The 17,907-nt window shown below is 40.5% G+C and overlaps 1 protein-coding gene and 1 long non-coding RNA gene across 15 annotated transcripts in view; one reads left to right on the forward strand and one right to left on the reverse strand.

Annotated features, from left to right (window-relative positions):
- Positions 1-17,907, forward strand: part of dysf (dysferlin, limb girdle muscular dystrophy 2B (autosomal recessive)) — a 117,340-nt gene that overhangs the window by 548 nt on the left and 98,885 nt on the right. The window lies entirely within an intron of this gene.
- On the reverse strand, positions 390-1,058 carry LOC124880735. The gene is made up of 2 exons (XR_007041441.1): positions 537-1,058; positions 390-457 (listed from the first exon to the last, which is right to left on the reverse strand). It is a non-coding gene; the product is annotated as an uncharacterized LOC124880735 (long non-coding RNA).

Consider the following 17,907-nt stretch of genomic DNA (forward strand, 5'->3'; position numbering starts at 1 on the left):
AGGATGATGGGAAAGAGTGAGAGGCTAAATTAAGGATGCAGTCACAGAAAGGGAAGAAGAATACCAGTGTTTCCTGTAAAGGCTGGCTGTGTTTATAGACACCACCACTCTTTCAGCAGAGCTCATCCTTTGGGAACCCTGACATTCCTCCCTCTGGCAGTCATGCAACCATGGACAGTATGGTTCTGATATGCGGCGTCATTAGGTCAGCTGGTCCACAAGTCCAAAAGTTTCTTTGACTGACCACAGGTTTTATATTTAACATCCAGTTAACTTTAAAGAAATTTTTTATCCAATGTTTTGAACATTTGAAATATTTTACCTGTTGTAATATCATGGCTGTCACCGTTTTGTTGACGGACTTGACCCAAATCACTCAAGAGGCAAAGAAAGTTTAACAAGTTTATTTTTTCACAGGAATGTGTTATGGTGTGAGGCCCAGGACTGAGATATACTGCTGCACAGAGAAGGAAGATCAGGTAAGTATGGCATTGATCTGGGTGATGATAGTAATATAGAAGAGCGGGTTTGCTTACAGGGTTGAAGAGGAGGATCCGCCAGGGAGGGAGTGAAGCGGAGCCTGGGAGTTTGGTAGACAGTTTGTCTGATGGCGATCTTTTCCTACATCCAAGGTAGGTGAAATACGCACAGGTGGAGGTTTGGTCCATGGCTATTTCCAAAGAGCAAATGGTGAGCTCTAGATACCTGTGCTTGCAGTTTGGTGGTGAAACACGTTGAAGGGTGAGCAGGGTTCGCTTATGCCTGAGGCCAGGGAGAACGAGGAGCTTAGCGGCTGCCAGCTGGAGCTTGATCCGTGAGGGGATTCTTGGAGATCTTGAATTTTTTCTTAACAGAGTGACTGGAACAGGAACCAGGACTAGGAAGTTTACCTGGGAAGGAGCAAAGACAACGAGGTAACAAACAATGATCTCTTAAGGAAGATATCAAAAGCTCTGGCCGGTTGAGTTACCACAATAAGCAAACACTCAGGCGCTGAAATTCTGGCAACCTGCTTCTCATATACACTTCCTGATGATGGCAATGAGCTACACCTGCCAACCTCTCATCCCAGGAGCTCAAGCGGCCTCCAGTGGTGAAGCACAGTTAAAAGCAGGCAAAAAACAGAAGACAGGATCTCCCAGACCCCAACAATGGCAGAGGTCTATGAGGCAGTTTAAGAGCTCCCAGCGGAGGGGAATCAGTGGTGGATGAGATTTGCCACAAAATGCTGAAAGCTCTGGACATTGTTGGGTTGTTATGGTTTACATGCCTCTTCGATGTCAGATGGACAGTGGAGTGGCAGACCCGGATGGCAGTCCCAGTTTTTAATAAAGAAGCCTGACGAATGTGTCTCCAATAAATTGTCAAATCAAACCTTGGAGTCATGGAAGGGCAGTGTGACTTTCATCCTGGCTTTGGAGCAATGCACGAGATCTTTAACCCAAATGAAACAGCTTATGGGGTCATGAAAGTTTGGTTGTCAGGTTCACGTGTGTTTCATGGATCGGGAGAAAGCCTATGACCCTGACACTCAAGGTATTTTGTGGGAGTTGTAAGGCTATCAGCTCCTTGCATTACCAAAGGAAGAACTGTGTCCACATTCTTTGCATAAAGTGGAGCTCGTTCCCATTGCAGGTAGGACTCCTGTTGCAGGTAGGCTTTCATCAACTAGATGTCAAGATGTTGCCATTGGGTGGAGGGTGCTTGGTTTAGCAACCTCAGAGTCTCATCCTTGTTTTTTGCAGATGATTTGGTTATTTTGGCATCTTCCAGCCATGACCTTCAGAGTGCACTGGAACGACTAACAGCCAAGTGTAAAGCATCAGGGATGAGAGTCAGGATTGTTCATCTCTAGGCTCAGTCTCAGCCTCAGGTTGAGGAGTTCACAAGCTTGGTGACTTCTGCACAATGATGGTGGGATGGGCCAAAAGGTGGATGGACTGATCAGGGCATCATCTGCAGAAATGTAGGCAACGCTCTAATCTGTTGTGGTAAGGAAAAAACCCAACAAGCAAAGGTCTTTATTTTTTGGTCCACAGGGGCCTGGTGAATTGATGGTTCTGACTCTCACCTATGGTCATGAAATATGCATCATGCCAGAAAGAACAAGATCCTGCATCCATCCATCCATTTTCTATACCCACTTCTTGGGGGAGGGTCATGGGGTAGCTGGTGCTTATATCCAGTGGTCTATGGGCGGGAGGCAGGGTACACCCTGGACAGGCTGTCAGTCCATCGCAGGGCAATACAGAAACATACAGGACAAACAACAATGCTTATACCCATACCTCAGGGCAATTTAGAGAGACCAATTAAACAGTCATGTTTTTGGAGGAAACTGGAGTACTTGAAGAAAACCCATGCATGCATAGGGAGAACATGCAAACTCCAAGCATAAAGACCCCCAGCCAGGAGTCAATCCCAGGACCTTCTTGCTGCCAGGCAACAGTGCTACCAACTGCATCACCGTGCAGCCCATCCTACATTCAATTAGCTGAAATTGGTTTCCTCTGTAGGTTGCTGGGTGTGGTGCTGCTTCATGCAGGGGAGCTTGAAGTATAGCTGCTGCTCCACGGTCCTTTCTGCATTTTGGTCCTGCACACAACCCTCAGATCCTGACATTTACAGATGTCCAGCACACTGTCTCTGACTACCTCCAGAGAGAGGGAAAAACCACAAAAAGTCATTGCTTAAAGATGGCTTAGTAGAAAGTTGAGTGGAAAGAAAATGTATTTTAGCAGGGTGGTTTTGGATTGTGAAGCAAAGCCCATTCAAGGATTCGGGTGTTATGCCACTCCCGAACCAATGTTACAACTGTCTTAAATGGGCTAAGGAGAAAAAGGACCAGACTTTCACTCAGGGATCCAACGTTTTCTTGTCAAAGTAATTTTTGCATTTCATTTGCAAATCAATTTTCAAGAGTCTGGAGGAAAAGTGGAGAGGCAAAGAAATGCTTAAGGTCCTGTGTGACGTTCCTACAGTCAGAGATGATTTGGGTAGAAGTGTCATCTGCTGGTGCTGCTCCACTGTGTTTTATCAGCTCATTTGCGCCAGATCGTTTTAGAGCTCTTGATGCTTCCTTCTGCCGACAAGCTTTATGGAGATGCTAATTTCCTATGACAACAAGACTTGGTCCTACCCACACTGGCAAAACTACCAATACTGGCCTTAATCACCATGCTATGACTGTGGTTATTGGCCAGCAAACTGGCCTGACCTCAACCCTGTAGATAATCTATAGGGTATTGTCAAGAGGAAGATGAGAGACACCAGACCCTACGATGCAAACGCAGCAACCTGGGCTTCTTTAACACTTCATCAGTGCCACAGCCTGATTGCCTCCATGACATGAGCCCAGTCCAGTTACCGAGTGCTTTACACTGTACAGCACATAGATGCACTTTTCAGCAGCGTTTCTGCTCTCAAAATACATGTAATTTAAAAAAAATCCAGAGAAACTGAAGTTGGGGAGTTGATTAGTTTTAAGTCATTATCTGCAAAATTACCAGAGGCAGACACTTAAAAAAATCTCACTCTGTGTGTAATTAATCTATTGCTAAAATAAAAAATACACACATTTTTTGAGACGGACCTGTAACTTAACTCAGTCTTCCATTACTATTATTAGATTGCTGATGTTTTCCCTCTCTCAGATGCCTGTAATTTGATCAGGTGAGTGGAGAGGGCCCTGAGCCATGGCTGCTCCCTTTTGTACTTGCCTTGGTTAGATACTCTGCATACATAAACTAATCTAATTTTTATCTTCTCAGGATTTCTTTTGAATGTTTTTAAGTTGTAAAGAGGCTTTAGTCTGATTGGAGTTGTAGTTGACATATAAAATCCTTGCCATGCTAGTATGTGCTGGTAAACTCTTGTACCCTATCGCTCTCCAACACTGCCACTTTACTCTGTCCCTTCGTTTTGTTTGTTAATGCAAAAAAAATATGGATGCTTTCTGGTATCTTTGACAAGTGTACACACCATATTCCACATTTATTGACACCCCGATTAAGATGTCTAAACAGCCTTTAAATAAATGTTTTATTGCAGCAGTGTCTGACAATCTGACGCAGAAAAGGCTTTAAAAAATGTTAAATGTTAAAATCGTAGAACTGACAGAGGGTGTACTTTCTTCTACCCTGACTTATATGAATAACATACACAGTTTAATTATACTGATTTACATACACAGTCACTAACACATAATTAAATCTAACAAATGACCACATTACAGATTACCATAATCTGATCCATCAGCATTTCAAGGGGGTTAAAAACACTGTTTTATCTACAGAGTTTGTTTAGGCCAGTTTAAGTCAACATTTAGCCTTTACTGAGTTATCTGACTTAACAGGGTCTGTGAGCACAAAGGTTCCCTGTGCAATTTAGGCCAGAGCCTGCAGCAGGTTATCAGACACACACAGACCAACTTGTGACTATCCAGGCCAAGTCAAGACCTGAATAAAAGCCATCGTGAATGCTTGTTGAGTTTTACTGCTCAGCTATCGTAATAAACGCTAACGCTGTTATTCTACTCTTTATTTTCACATTTGTCTCAAAATACTAACCCTGTCAGCCAAGAAAAACACCTTCTTATTGCTCACAAAATAATGAATAGATTTTTCAAACGTCGACATTGCAATTTAAAAATTACACGTTTAAACATTCTTCCAAATACAGCACCGAAGGCCCTCAGTGACTGTGTGCAGAGGAAGATGTAAATACTTGGCAAGCCTGAATGTGACATGTGTTTCTGAATGCTGAAACAAGGATTTCATTTTATTTTTTTCAGTCAGTCATTTTCTACCACTTATTCCATAGTGGGTCACAGGGGAGCTGGTGCCTATCTCCAGCAGTCTATGGGCGAGAGGCAGGGTACACCCTGGACAGGTTGCCAGTCCATCGCAGGGCAACACACAAACAACCATGCACACACTCATTCATACACCTAAGGGCAATTTAGAGTGACCAATTAACCTAATAGGCATGTCTTTGGACTGTTGGAGGAAGCCAGAGTACCTGGTGAGAACCTATGCATGCATGGGGAGAACATGCAAACTCCATGCAGAAAGACCCCTGGTCAGGAATTGAACCCAGGACCTTCTTGCTGCAAGGCAACAGTGCTACCAACTGCGCCACCATGCAGCCCAGATTTCATTTTATAAGTCAGCTAATTTATAAAATAATAATTATGACAACTTGGTTTTGAGGTAAAAATATAACTATACTACAGGACATCAGAGTTTGTCAGACTAAACGATTAAGTTTGAGTAAACATTTAATTATGCTTTGTTGTAAAGTTTAGTTTTCCTTCTCTTCAAATCAGTGGACACAGTTTGTCACCAGTAGGTGGCGCTATTTTACTGTGTGCTGGTATTTACCACAATATGAGCCTAAAATAAGTGATTCTTAAATAAAAGTTAAATAAAATGGATTAACAGAGAGAAAAGGGCACAGTGGGTAGAAACAGATATTCTGGCCAGTATTTGGTTGAGAAGGAAACAATCAGGAGATAAGAGAGGAAAAGAGCACAGGAAATGTTGAGATTTCCTTTGGATGTGAGGTGTGGGTTCCTGACAGGCTTGCTCAGTCCACTTTTCCCCCACAGGAGATCCAAAGACAGAACACGAAAAAAACCAGAAAGATTGCTTGAGAAAAAGAGCTTTTATTCTGTAGATTCTGATCCAGACAGAGACAAAGCGGGAGAACAATCTGTGGATAATCAGCCTCCGTTTTTGGCATCAAAGAACTTCATTTAGTGGAGATCTTTTTGGAAGAAGATCTCTATTCTACCTACTGATCCAAGGTTAATTACTGTGGATGCCTCCTTATCATTACATAGCTCATTTTTTGGTTATGTAAGCCATATCTTCTTCCACACTGGATCCTTACCATCTTCTGAACTCAGTCACTTCTCATTCATTCAGCTTTAAAACAATCATTTCTGAGGGATTTCCTTCAGCCCCGCAGTCTTCAGAGCCCTGTTGGAATCAACTTTAGCCATGTTACGCTGCGTCCTCCAGCGGGCTAACAACTTGAGAAGATCAGACCCTTTGGCCAGTGTCACGTTTAGAGGTAAGGGAACAGTTTGGGCATACTGGTGAAGGATGTGTCAAATCAAACGGAATATAAAAACAAAATAAACACAGACAAGTAAATCCCAGGTTTCAGTCGTAGCATTAAGACTTCAAAGATTTCTTTACGAATCCACCAGTTGCCTGGTTTTGTTTTACATAATTGTCACATCCTTTAGGCAAACAGGGATTTTAACGTAAAGCACATTTAAATTGTTGCTGAACTTCTAGCAACTGTATCTGCTGAAACAAACTACATTTATCAGGTTTCACCTGGTGAACATGTAAAACCTCCATCAATTTTTCAAGCTCTTCAAATAAACTCGGACTTGCAGCTTCAGCTTGGCTTTGATATACAGATTGTTTTCATAGTAATACAGAAGATTTTTTCTCTCAAATAATCTCTGTTAATGCTGAAAATAGCAATGTTTTGTTTAATACCTAAGACAGTCTTATTAATCCTGTGAATTCTACTCCAGAGTTTATTTCTGTTGATAAATGCAATGATTTTGCTTTGCATTTTGCATCAAAGATTGGCAAAATTAGAAATGGTTTTGCTAATACCATCTCTGACCTGTACACCTCTACCCTCATGCAAATTTTGCAAACCAATATAACTTTCTCCAATTTTCTTCCAGTAAATAGACATGAGCTGGAAGAAATCATACACCAATTAAGCTCTGCAACCAGTGCCTTAGACACCACTCCCACCAAGTTCTTTAAAAACATCCTTGGTTGTTTGGTGGATGACGTGACAGACATTGTTAATGCCTCCTTAACCTCCAGAATTCCCCACGCTCCTAAACATGCTCTTGTACCATTGCTAAAAAAATTGTACATTGGACCCACTGTCCTTAGATAATTACAGACCCATTTCTAGGGAAACTACTGGAAAAAGTAGTGTATCGTCAACTTCATATGCATTTAATCCAAAACAGTTTATTTGATACTTTCCAGTCTGTTCTGAGAACCAATCATAGCACAGAAACAGCATTGGTTAGTTGATAGATAACTATCTGAAAATGTGTAGTGACCAACAAAATCACTGTCCTGATTTTTCTTCAACTTAGTGCAGCCGTTGACACAGTTGACCACACTATTCTTTAGCATCTTGAACAAGTCGAAATGGTCCTGTTTTTAATTGGTCGTCTTCGCATCTTTCAGGTAGAACATTTTCTTTTGCCATTAATAACATTGAATCAGACAGGGTTAACACTGATTATGGTGTTCCTTAAGGATCCATTCTAGGTCCTCTCCTGTTCAGTTTATATATGCTTCCCCTTGGTTCAATAATTAGATGATATCTCTTACCATTCATATGCTGATGATACACAGCTATACACATCTATCTCAGCTGATAACATGAGCCCTGTTAAGACTCTTGAACGCCTTTCTGATGTTAAAAACTGGTTGTCCAACAATTTTCTAAAGCTTAATAAGGATAAAATTGAGATACTGTTTTTAGGTCTTGACAGTCTAAAACACCTCATTTATCCCCTTTTAAACGTTTTGTCAGCTAAACCACATGAACAAGTTAAGAGCCTAGCTGTGACTTAAGATTGTAACCTCAACTTTCAAAAACACTCATAACATGTCACAGACCGCTTTTTACCACCTCAGGATAATCTCTCAAATTAGATCTTTCTTGTCACAATCCGACTTAGAAAAAACGATCCATGCCTTTATCACTAGTAGATTGGACTACTGTAATGCGCTTCTTGCTGGAGTATCAAAACAGTACCTCAACAAACTTCAATTGATCCAAAACGTAGCAGCTAGTCTTCTAACGAAACAAAAGGGTCAAGCATAGTACTCCTGTTTTGAAATCTCTTCACTGGCTACCAGTTAAACAGAGTTGATTTTAAAATACTAACAACTGTCTTCAAATCTTTAAACAGTCTGGCCCCTCTTATCTTGATTTTAGAAAAGGATCTGACCCACATGCAGAAATACACTCAGGAGAGTTTTATAGATTTTTAAGAGATTTATTTTTAGAGGAATGAGTAGTGGCGAGAACCAGGACCGGTAGATCACCAACTGCACAGAGAAGGGGAGAACAGGTAAGTACTGAGTAATGGGTTGATTATTACAGTAAGAGTAATATCAAACACTTACTGGAGGAGATGATTGAACTGCCAGGGGGAAAGAGATGTGGAGTCTGGCAGCACGAGACCAGAGGAGACTGAGGAGAGTAATATCCAAGCTACGTTAGTCTGTGGATGCTTGAAGGTTGTTTCCAGGATGTCCAGTTAAGTCGTGGTGTGACGAAGGTGGCGTGGTGCGATGGGTGGTGGGGCTTGCACGGGAGCTCGTTGGAGGGTGAACAAGGTTCGGTATTGATTGTGGCCGGCTGATCGCAGAGCCAGGAAGCTGCCAGCCTGGAGGTTGTCTAGAGAAGGAAACTGGAGGCTTGAATCTTTGATCCAGAAGTCAGGAAACGAACTGGAAACTGAGCCAGGGCTTGACATGAAAGCTTAAGCACAACGCTAGAGTCTGGTGAGAGTCTGTTTCCACTGTTGGCTAACGCTCAGGCATCAGAGTGCTAGCAGCCTCCTGCTTAAATGCTCCCAGCAGCCATCATCAAGATGAGCCACACCTGTCACCTGTGCACCCATGAGCTCCCACGCCCCCTCTGGACAGAGCAGAGTAAATAACAGGCAAGAAACAGAAAACAAACAGATACTCCCAGACCCCAAAACCTCCTTATATTTCTGAGATGCTTACTGATTATATCCCAGACAGGCCATTAAGCTCTTCTAGTAAGCATCTTCTGGTCATACATAGAATTAATTCTAGACAAGCACCATTAGTCATTATGGTCCAGTTCTCTGGAACTCATCTCAGACCAGTTTCAATATTATCTAGCTTTAAAACCAAACTTAAAACATATTTATTTTATCAAGCCTTTTGTTAGACTTATGTTTCTAGCTTTGGAAATCCTTATCTATTCTGTTTTTATTACTTTTATATTATTCTTGATTTTATGGTACTTGTGCTGTTTTTTATTTTTATTGGTTTTTCATTGTTTTATCATTGTTTTATTATGCGTATTTGTCTGTTTTTAGCCCATTGAGTGTCATATGAAATGGGCTTTATAAATAAATTTGACTTGACTCTCAGTAGTCAGACTGAGACTCAAACATTGCTGCTCATGTACTAGTGATGCTCTATATTAGAATGTGGGCCTGACACATTTAAACTCTACTTGTCTTTTAAACAAAATACATAATTCAATTAACTAGTTCGTTTAAACTTGGTTAGGTTTAGGTTGCTATAGCATTTATTTTTGGTAAGGAAAGAGTTTATATTAATGTGAACATAAAGGTTTGGCACAAGAACTTGTGCCAAACCTTGATGTTAATTAAACCTCAGAACTGAACTGAGTCTTGGAGCTTATCTAACTCAGTTGAATGGGAGGAAAAAAATCTATACACAGAATTAGTTGAATGTAGCAAAACGTTTGGTGCAAGCAAAACAATTTTTAAACCAAATTTTAATGGGTGATGAAGCTATCCTGGTTCGGTCGGACAGAACTTACTTCTTTGAAAGAGTCAGGCACAGATCACCCAATCAGAAGAAGACTTTGAGAAGGCGGACGCAACATTGCCTAACACAGCCAATAAGAGATGTGAGCTTTTATTTATCCACACCCTGGTTTAAACTCCAGAGAGAAAGTTAATATAAAACAAATATTTTTGGATGGAAGCCAAATTTTTTCTGTTAAAGTTTCACACAGCAATCCCTTTAAAAATAAAAAAACACATCAATCTCTATTCAAAGATATGAGTAGTGAATTATTTCAAAAACTGTCCTGACTCCTAAACTAGTCGTATACGGTTGCTCCTTTTAAAGAAACTATTTGACATGTATTGACCGTCAAAAAAACAGTTTTTAATCCTCACATGGTAGGGTTAGAACAAGGCATATTCTGACAATCTCATCAATTAAAAAAATTATTTGAGGTCAATCTAAAGTCATGGTGAAAGCCTTTAGAAAAGCATCGGTGAAAGTAACAAAACAAAACATTTCTACAGCACGGTATGGGATGAAGCAATGAGTTTCGTTGTTCCTTGTGCATTCATTAGTTCCAGACATAGAGTACTGTGACATTTGTATGCTCTACATGTCAGGCAACTACACAGGCTGACCTCATGCAACCCCACAATGCAACAATAAACTAGTGATTGCAAGCACTGTTAAAACAGAAAGCATACCAAGCTATGCAAGTCAAAAATCTAATTTTGGATATAAGAACAAAATGTTCTGGCTTGATTGAGCCTCCAATTTACATCCATGGTAGGCATAATATATGGCTGAAATGATAGCAATGTTATAGCAACCATACTACCTGTCCTCCATCATCTTGTTTGTTCAACATTTTTTGTAGTTTCCATAAGTCGGTGTTTGCCTCCTTAATGAGGTGAACTCTGCTCTTAACATCCTGCCTTTGTCCTACGACAATTTCCTGGTGCCATCGGACATTTAACTTTCCTACTGCAGCCTGAACTTATACCTAATCTGACTGCTAAAATAAAGTCTAAATAAATCCAGACCAGTGCAACTCAAGCACTGAAAAATGAACATGGCATTGACAACAACAAGGAACACTTTAATATCTGTAGCTTTAGTCAAAAAAATTCATTTTTACTTCAGCGATTACTTCTGTAGATCTAAAACTCTATTTAACAATATTAATGCGGCGTGATTCCCTTCGAACCTTTTGAACAAAAAGCTAAAGTTACTTGTAAAAGTATTCACACCCCTGTCACATTACAGCTATAAATATCAATGCTTTTTTATTTTATGAGGATATATGTAATAGACCGAAAACTAGGAAGGAAGAGGATACGTTGTTTTAACAATGCAACTCAGAAAATGTGGCGTGCATTAGTATTCAACCCCCAGCTGAGTCAATACTTTGTAGAACCATGATGCTGCCATTACTATATTTCACAGTAGGCATGGTGTGTTCAGTAGAATGTGAAGTGTTGGCTTTCTGATACACATAGCCTTTTTATGTTGGGGAAAAAAGTTAAACTCTTCTCTCTTCTGACCAAAGCACCTGCTTCCGTATGTTAACTGTGTCAAGTAACCAGGTTTCAATATGGCAGCATAGTGGGATAGCTCATGACAGTGTTCAAACTATAAAAAAAAACCTTTGCATAGGCTGTTAATATGATACAGAAAATACAGCATTGATATGTCAAAAGCTTCATCTGTGAAACAGCGTGAAATCTTTTCCTGAAGATGCAAGACAGGCACTAAAACAGCGTCACCGAGCCCAACGTGCAGCATGGATGCTAATGTGACTAGCATAGCCAAAGTATTTTAGAAGCTCAAATCGCTGCAGTCAGATTTTGGACAGCATCGATGTAAGGCTTGGCAAACGCCATGACTGCACTGGAGGGTTGGAGGTAAAGTGAGACATATTGAACCAGGCGACCCATTTTGAGGACGCGGAGGCCCGCATCGCCGAGGTAGAGGGCACACTTGAAGAAACAACACGGCTGAACTCAGCTATTAAATAAATCCTGCTTCTTGAAGCTTAGACACATGACTTGGAAAACTGGGGAATACGAAAGAACTTAGTCGTTTTTTGCATACAAGAGAGAGCAGAGGGGAAACAACTCTTCGGCTTTATTAACCACATGCTACTGAAGTGGCTGGAGCTAGCATTCAACAAGTCCTTCACACTGGAGCGAGTGAATCACACGCTAGCTTCCAGGACACCAAAACAAAGCAGAGTGGTGCTGCTTCACTTGTTGAAATTCCTAGAGAAAAAATTTGTATTTCAGGAAGCAATGAAACAAGACATTATGTTTGACTGGGCCAAAATCATGTTGGCACAAGATCTATCAGCAGAGATCAAGATTACCCTAACCTCAATGAAATGAGGGCAGCAAATTATGACCCACTTGTGGAAGAGGTCACAGAAGTGCTAAATCCATGGTCTAATCCAGGGGTGTCCAAAGTCGGTTCTGGAGGGTAGGTGTCCTGCATGTTGTAGATGTTTCCCTGCTTCATCACACCTGATTTCCATAGGTTGCTGATTAAGAGGTTTTTGCTGAACTGCAATCACCTGAATCAGGTGTGTTAAAGCAGGGAAACATCTAAGACATACAGGACACCCCTAGTCTTATCTGCCTATATCCATTATAAGCCATATAAATATCCTAAATATGACAATCTTGCCAAAATTTCTGTATCATTTCCAAACACTTCCACTGCCACTGTCAGTTTCATTCCATGACAACTGGAAAAAAAACTATTTTAACTAATTTATTTGGTGCAATAGGACAGGAACACTCCGCCTAAATTACTGTACCTTGCCCTATGAAAGAGGTTGACTTCACACTACCTATCTCAGATGCTATTACGTGGATGCCCAGTTTATTTTTGCCCGAGGACACCCCCTGCCTGGGTACACATAGAGCAACAATCTGTTCCAGATTCCCCCTTAAAAACTTTCCTATATTACTCAGATATTAAAACACTAAAAAAGAACACAAATAACCTTTTTTTAAAAATACATTTATAACATTGTCTGTGGGAATGTCCTAAAATTCAGGAATTATGGATAGATCAAGTTATCAAGTGTTTGTCTAAACTGTTTATGTAAAAATCCCTCTAAAGGTTAAACTCTGTACTTGGAATTTCAACAATCGGAGAAGCAGAGTAAATTACTAGACTATGGACTACTTCAGGCTAGGAGAGCTGTTGCAATATGTTGGAGGAACATGGATGCCCACTCCCTGGGACTCTGGAAGAAGGAAATTGCAGATTCTCAAGGCCAGGAAAGACTAACATACTAAGGGCAAACAGCAGGACTGTGCATCTCTGGAGGCCATATATGAGTTATATCACAGGGGCTGGAAGCAGGGCTTATTGTCTCTATTGTTTTCATAGATCCTCCGCTTTGAGTTTTGTGTATTTCTGCTCTTGATCATGATCCATGCAGGTTTGAGGAGGTTTAGATGTTTATTTGCAATGTTAAGCGGTTTGTGTTAAAGAGACAAATTCAATAAAAATATAAGACAAAAAAGAAAAAGAATCTGCTAAATGGTTTGTGGCAAACTGCAAATGAACTTCTTATAGCTTTCTCTTTACAATAACTTTCTTCTTTCCACTTGCTCACAGAGGACAGATTTGTGGACAACTAATAGCTGTCGTGTTAACTGATTCTCCTACTTGAGCTGTGGATCTCTGCAGCTCCTCCAGAGTTACCATGAACCCCTTTGCTGCTTCTCTGAATTATGTTCTCCTGGTCCAGTTTAAAGTGGACAACCATGTCTTGTTGGGTTTTTGGTTGTACCATCCTCTTAGTGTTTTTGGATAATGAACTGAACAGAGCTCTGTGGGATGTTTAAAGTTTCTGATATTGTTTTAAAACCTTCTTTAAACATAAACAACTTTCTGTCTGACCTGTCTGCTGTGTTCCTTGTTCTTCATGATGCTGTTTGTTCACTAATGTCCTCTAATTACCCTCTGAGAGCATCACAGAACAGCTGCATTTATACTTACATTTTGTTTCACAACGGGGACTCTGTTTAACAATAAAGTGACTTCTGGAGGCAGTTTGTTGCACTGGATTCAGCTAAATGGGGCAAAAAACAGATGCATGCCACACTTTCTGATTCTTGTTAGTAGAAAATTCTGAAAAACATTTGTAATTTTTCTTCCACTTCACAGTTATGCATCACTTTGTGTTGTTCTGTCACACTAAAACACTTTGAAATATGTGGTGGTAACGTGACAAAATTTTTCACTGAGCAGTTTGTAGCTTTTCAACCATTCAGGGACTGCAGTGACCATTTCCTTCACTCTGGAAAACAGATACCATGTCCATTTATAGACGTTATAATAGAGCAGCAAGGAAACAGTGGGAGGAAAAGCAGACATTGCTGTCGTAGGGTGGTAATAAATCCCAGTTGGAATATAAACGTAGGAAGGAACAGATAAGAGAGCTGCTGTCAGTACTGGACTCTGAAAGATTTTTCTACCAGTTGAAGATTACTTTGTTTACAGGTGGAGAAGGTTTTAGCTCATAAAAACAATTATCCCACCTACTATTTATAAGGTAGTAGATCATTCTGACCACTGCTGCTGCAGCTGAGTACCATTTTGATGATATTGTGTGGATCCTTGTGTGCATATATGTCTGCAGGTGCAAAAGCGATTGAGTTTGACAGCAGTAACAATAAGTTTTTTTCCTCCATCCAAACCAGGAATAAAAACTTTAAACCCTGCTACTTAATCCCTACCCTGTGCAGATTATAATCTGGAAAATTCTTGTATCAGTGTGACACTTGTAAGGAATCTCATTTCCTTACTAAAACAATATTGTTGTTAGTGCACAATGGTGTTATAAGAACAGAACAAGCTGCTCACCGGCTTCTGCTCTTAAAATAACACATGCAGTAATTCACACTAACAGACAAACACATGTAGATCTAAATTTAGGTTTGCCATACGGAGTTCACTCAGCGCCTTGTTCTATTCTCAGATCCTGACAGAAAATGTGCCAAGCTGAACCAGCCAGGAAGTTAATGCTGCGTTACTTCCTCTCAGATACCAACCCGAGGGACATTTTCGGCTTCACACACACAAACACACACGAAAAGTAATGCAACCTATCGACCTGTTTGTGGAAGGGTGGAGATGTTTTTTAAGATATCCTCTTAGAACAGAGGTCCACATTTGTAGGTGCCTCTGAGTGTGTGTGTGCACTTTCTTGGTCATGTGTGGGTCTAACAAGGGTTGTGTGTTGGTGTCCTGAAAGTGGATGATGGAAGTGGGAAAAACAGGAAAGCAAACAAGATTTTAAGGGTGTGCATCACAAGGCGTGGAGGATAGCATGTTTTTGTTTTTGCTTGAAAGAACACATGTAGAAAAACAATGAAAAACACTTAGAGATTGATCAGAATTCCTTTGATTGTTGGTCAGTAGAAGGACTACCGTATGGAACAAATTCTTGATTTGATCTTATTGTGTTTTATGCATTTCCTTTTGCCCAGGTTTAAACTCTTATGCACATATTTAATTCTTACAACATTTGGAGCAATGGCTCCTCTTCTCTGAGTGGCCTTTCGGGTCAGGTTGGTAGAGGACTCAGGGGCGCAGCCAGGAATTTTGGGCCCCATGACAAAATATCTAATTGGAACGCCCCTACACTTCCTGTAGTTCAATACCAGTACAAAAACAATACTTACTGCTGGTGAATTGTACATTTAACAGTCTGCATACAGTATGCAATTCAGAAATTTATGCAAAATTCAAAGCAAAACTTTGTATAACCTTTCAATCAAGAAAAATGTACATATATTGACATCATCACCTCAAAACAGTGAAAACAAGTTAAGAACAAAAAACACCTGCAAAGCCAAACTTTTAAATATTCCATCTGACAGCTATCACTGCCCTTGCTCAGCCTGACTCACCAGGAGCAGCGCTGAGCCTTCTTGCTTGCAGATTCATCGATCAAGTCCTAGAAGTCTAGCTTTCTCTAACTTTCTCTTTCTTTTCCTCTTTCCTTTTTTGAAAACCTGATTTAATTATTTTTCTAGGCAGCATGGTCTTTCTTAACCCCAGGCGCATCTAATGACCTGCTACTAAACACCGTCACCTTCAAATGCGCTACGGCAAGAACAAACCATTTCATGCAGATGCAGGAGGGTGTTCGCTTTATTTTGATGTTTATGTTTTGGTCTGAGATGGGGGACATTTAAATTTTACTGCCAAAAGCAAACAAAAACAAAGGCATGAGAAATGCTGTTTAGACTTGCATATAATTACTTGAGCAGAAGAAGATGTCACCTTCAGGCATGTGGAAGCTATACCAAAGAATGAACCAGACCTGTGGAGGTACACAGCTATTTCTTATCTTTAAACATGATGTCGCATAAGAAAGCAGTGAGTTTGAGGTGTTGCCTTAAAATACATCCAGAGGTCGGCTCCCATTTAACTCAAATTTTCAGAAGCTTACAAAGTCATGACATCATCTCGACTTTGCCAAACTATTTAAAGGCTTAGTAATCTTAGTGTTTCTTAAAAATTCTCTCACTCAGTATTTTGACATTTAGCAAAAATAATAAGAAATAATTTTGTTAAATCTAACTGACCTAAAGCAGGATTGTCTTAGAGTCTGATTTCAGACAGGGAAGTCAGACAGGGAGAAATGTTTGTGTCTTTTTATACAGTGCATGTAAACTTTTGGTTTCAACAGTCCAGATGGGTTTTGTGGACCTGGTGACAGGGAGTAAAGGGGGTTGGGTTTGCGTTGTTGAGCTATCTGGCCTCTGTTAAGGCAGGCAAGTACATCGTTGGCACAAAGTCAAAGTTGTTCCCAGTGCAGGTTGGACTTCTGCAGGGATGACTTCCTAGGTCAGGGGTCAGTCTCTGCCTCAAGCAGATGAGTTCAGATATCTTGGTGTGTTGTTCACAAGTGATTGTAGGATGGAGTGAGAAATAGACAGACTGGGACTGGGACATCTGTTTCTCCTTTTGAACTGGTAACCTCCATCACTTGAGCCTTCGTAAGCGGAAGTCAGTGGATGATAGATGAATAGTTTAGTTCTTGTACTCTGGGACAGTTTCTTGGTTGTGTCCGGCTGCATCATGAACCAGACAATGAGCATTGTTTTTATTTCCTTCTGCCGCGATATATCTACCTTTGTGTCTGGATTCGTTCCTCTTTAAATAATGATAAGGGTCCTTGTCAGCCACCAGTGATAATTCACGTTCCCATGTGTGTGTTTATAGCTTGTCTCTGTGTCCTGAGATGATCTCTGTATAAATACGTGTTTAGAGCTTCTCTGTGGTTGATATCGTATTCTGGCTGTTCATTGTCCCATCCAACCCCCTCCTCCACCCCACTTCATGTCTGACGAGCAGGAAATCAGAGCTCAGGACTTCATGTTACAGGAAGTGACAGATAGATAACATACACATAGGGACATTGTTTGTTAGTGGTTGTTATTTGAGAACAGAACAGGACTAGGTTTGTACTGGTCTCCTCACTTGGACCTTTCCTAGTATGGTCACCTTCTTCCTTGGGGTCACCAGTCCCCAGGAGACAAAGAAAAATAAGTTCAGGTTAGCTCTGAGATTAAGTATAACATACATCAACAATCAAACATCAAATTGTAGACATTTTCAACTACTTTCACCAAGTGTGTCTCAGACTTCTATAAAACACACAGTTTTCTGTTTAATTCCCTGAGAGCTCCAAGTGCGTTACTTCTTGTCTGAAATTTCTTCTCAAAACTACAAGCGAAGGGTGTTTTTAACCTGTCAGACCTCCAATATAAAACACTGTAGACACATGAAATACTTTGTGTGCCCCTCAGGCATTTCTGCCAGTTTTTTAAATTTGTCCAAGGGTTTTCCGACAACGCCAGTGTTTTTTAGATCTGAATCTTTCTAAGTTTCTTCATGAGGGGAGAGTGATGCTGTGGGCTCCTTCTGCTCTGCAAAGCAGGCAGGAATCACCATAGCAACCAGCGACAGGATTTCTTTAAATATCCGCCTACATCACTCCATCATTGCCTCTCCCCAAACCATGTATAATTTATAAAACCAGTTGTGCTATCTTTGACTGGAACTTATAAAGTGATAACAGAGTGAGAGGTTCTGCAAAGGTTTGTATTTTCAAAACAGCAGAAGAATTCTTCAAAATAAGAGTTCAGATATTTTGCAGGTTAAATTATTCAATATCATTCATTTGCCTAATAGAAGAACATTTGTACATTGAATTTCCCGACAGAAGCTTCACTGGAACCTTTCAAAATTTCTACTTTGGATTAGTTTCTTGCTCTGCTTGATTAAAAACAACCTC

The sequence above is a fragment of the Girardinichthys multiradiatus genome, chromosome 14 (genome assembly GCF_021462225.1).
Source record: "Girardinichthys multiradiatus isolate DD_20200921_A chromosome 14, DD_fGirMul_XY1, whole genome shotgun sequence".
Classification (NCBI taxonomy): Eukaryota; Metazoa; Chordata; class Actinopteri; order Cyprinodontiformes; family Goodeidae; genus Girardinichthys; species Girardinichthys multiradiatus.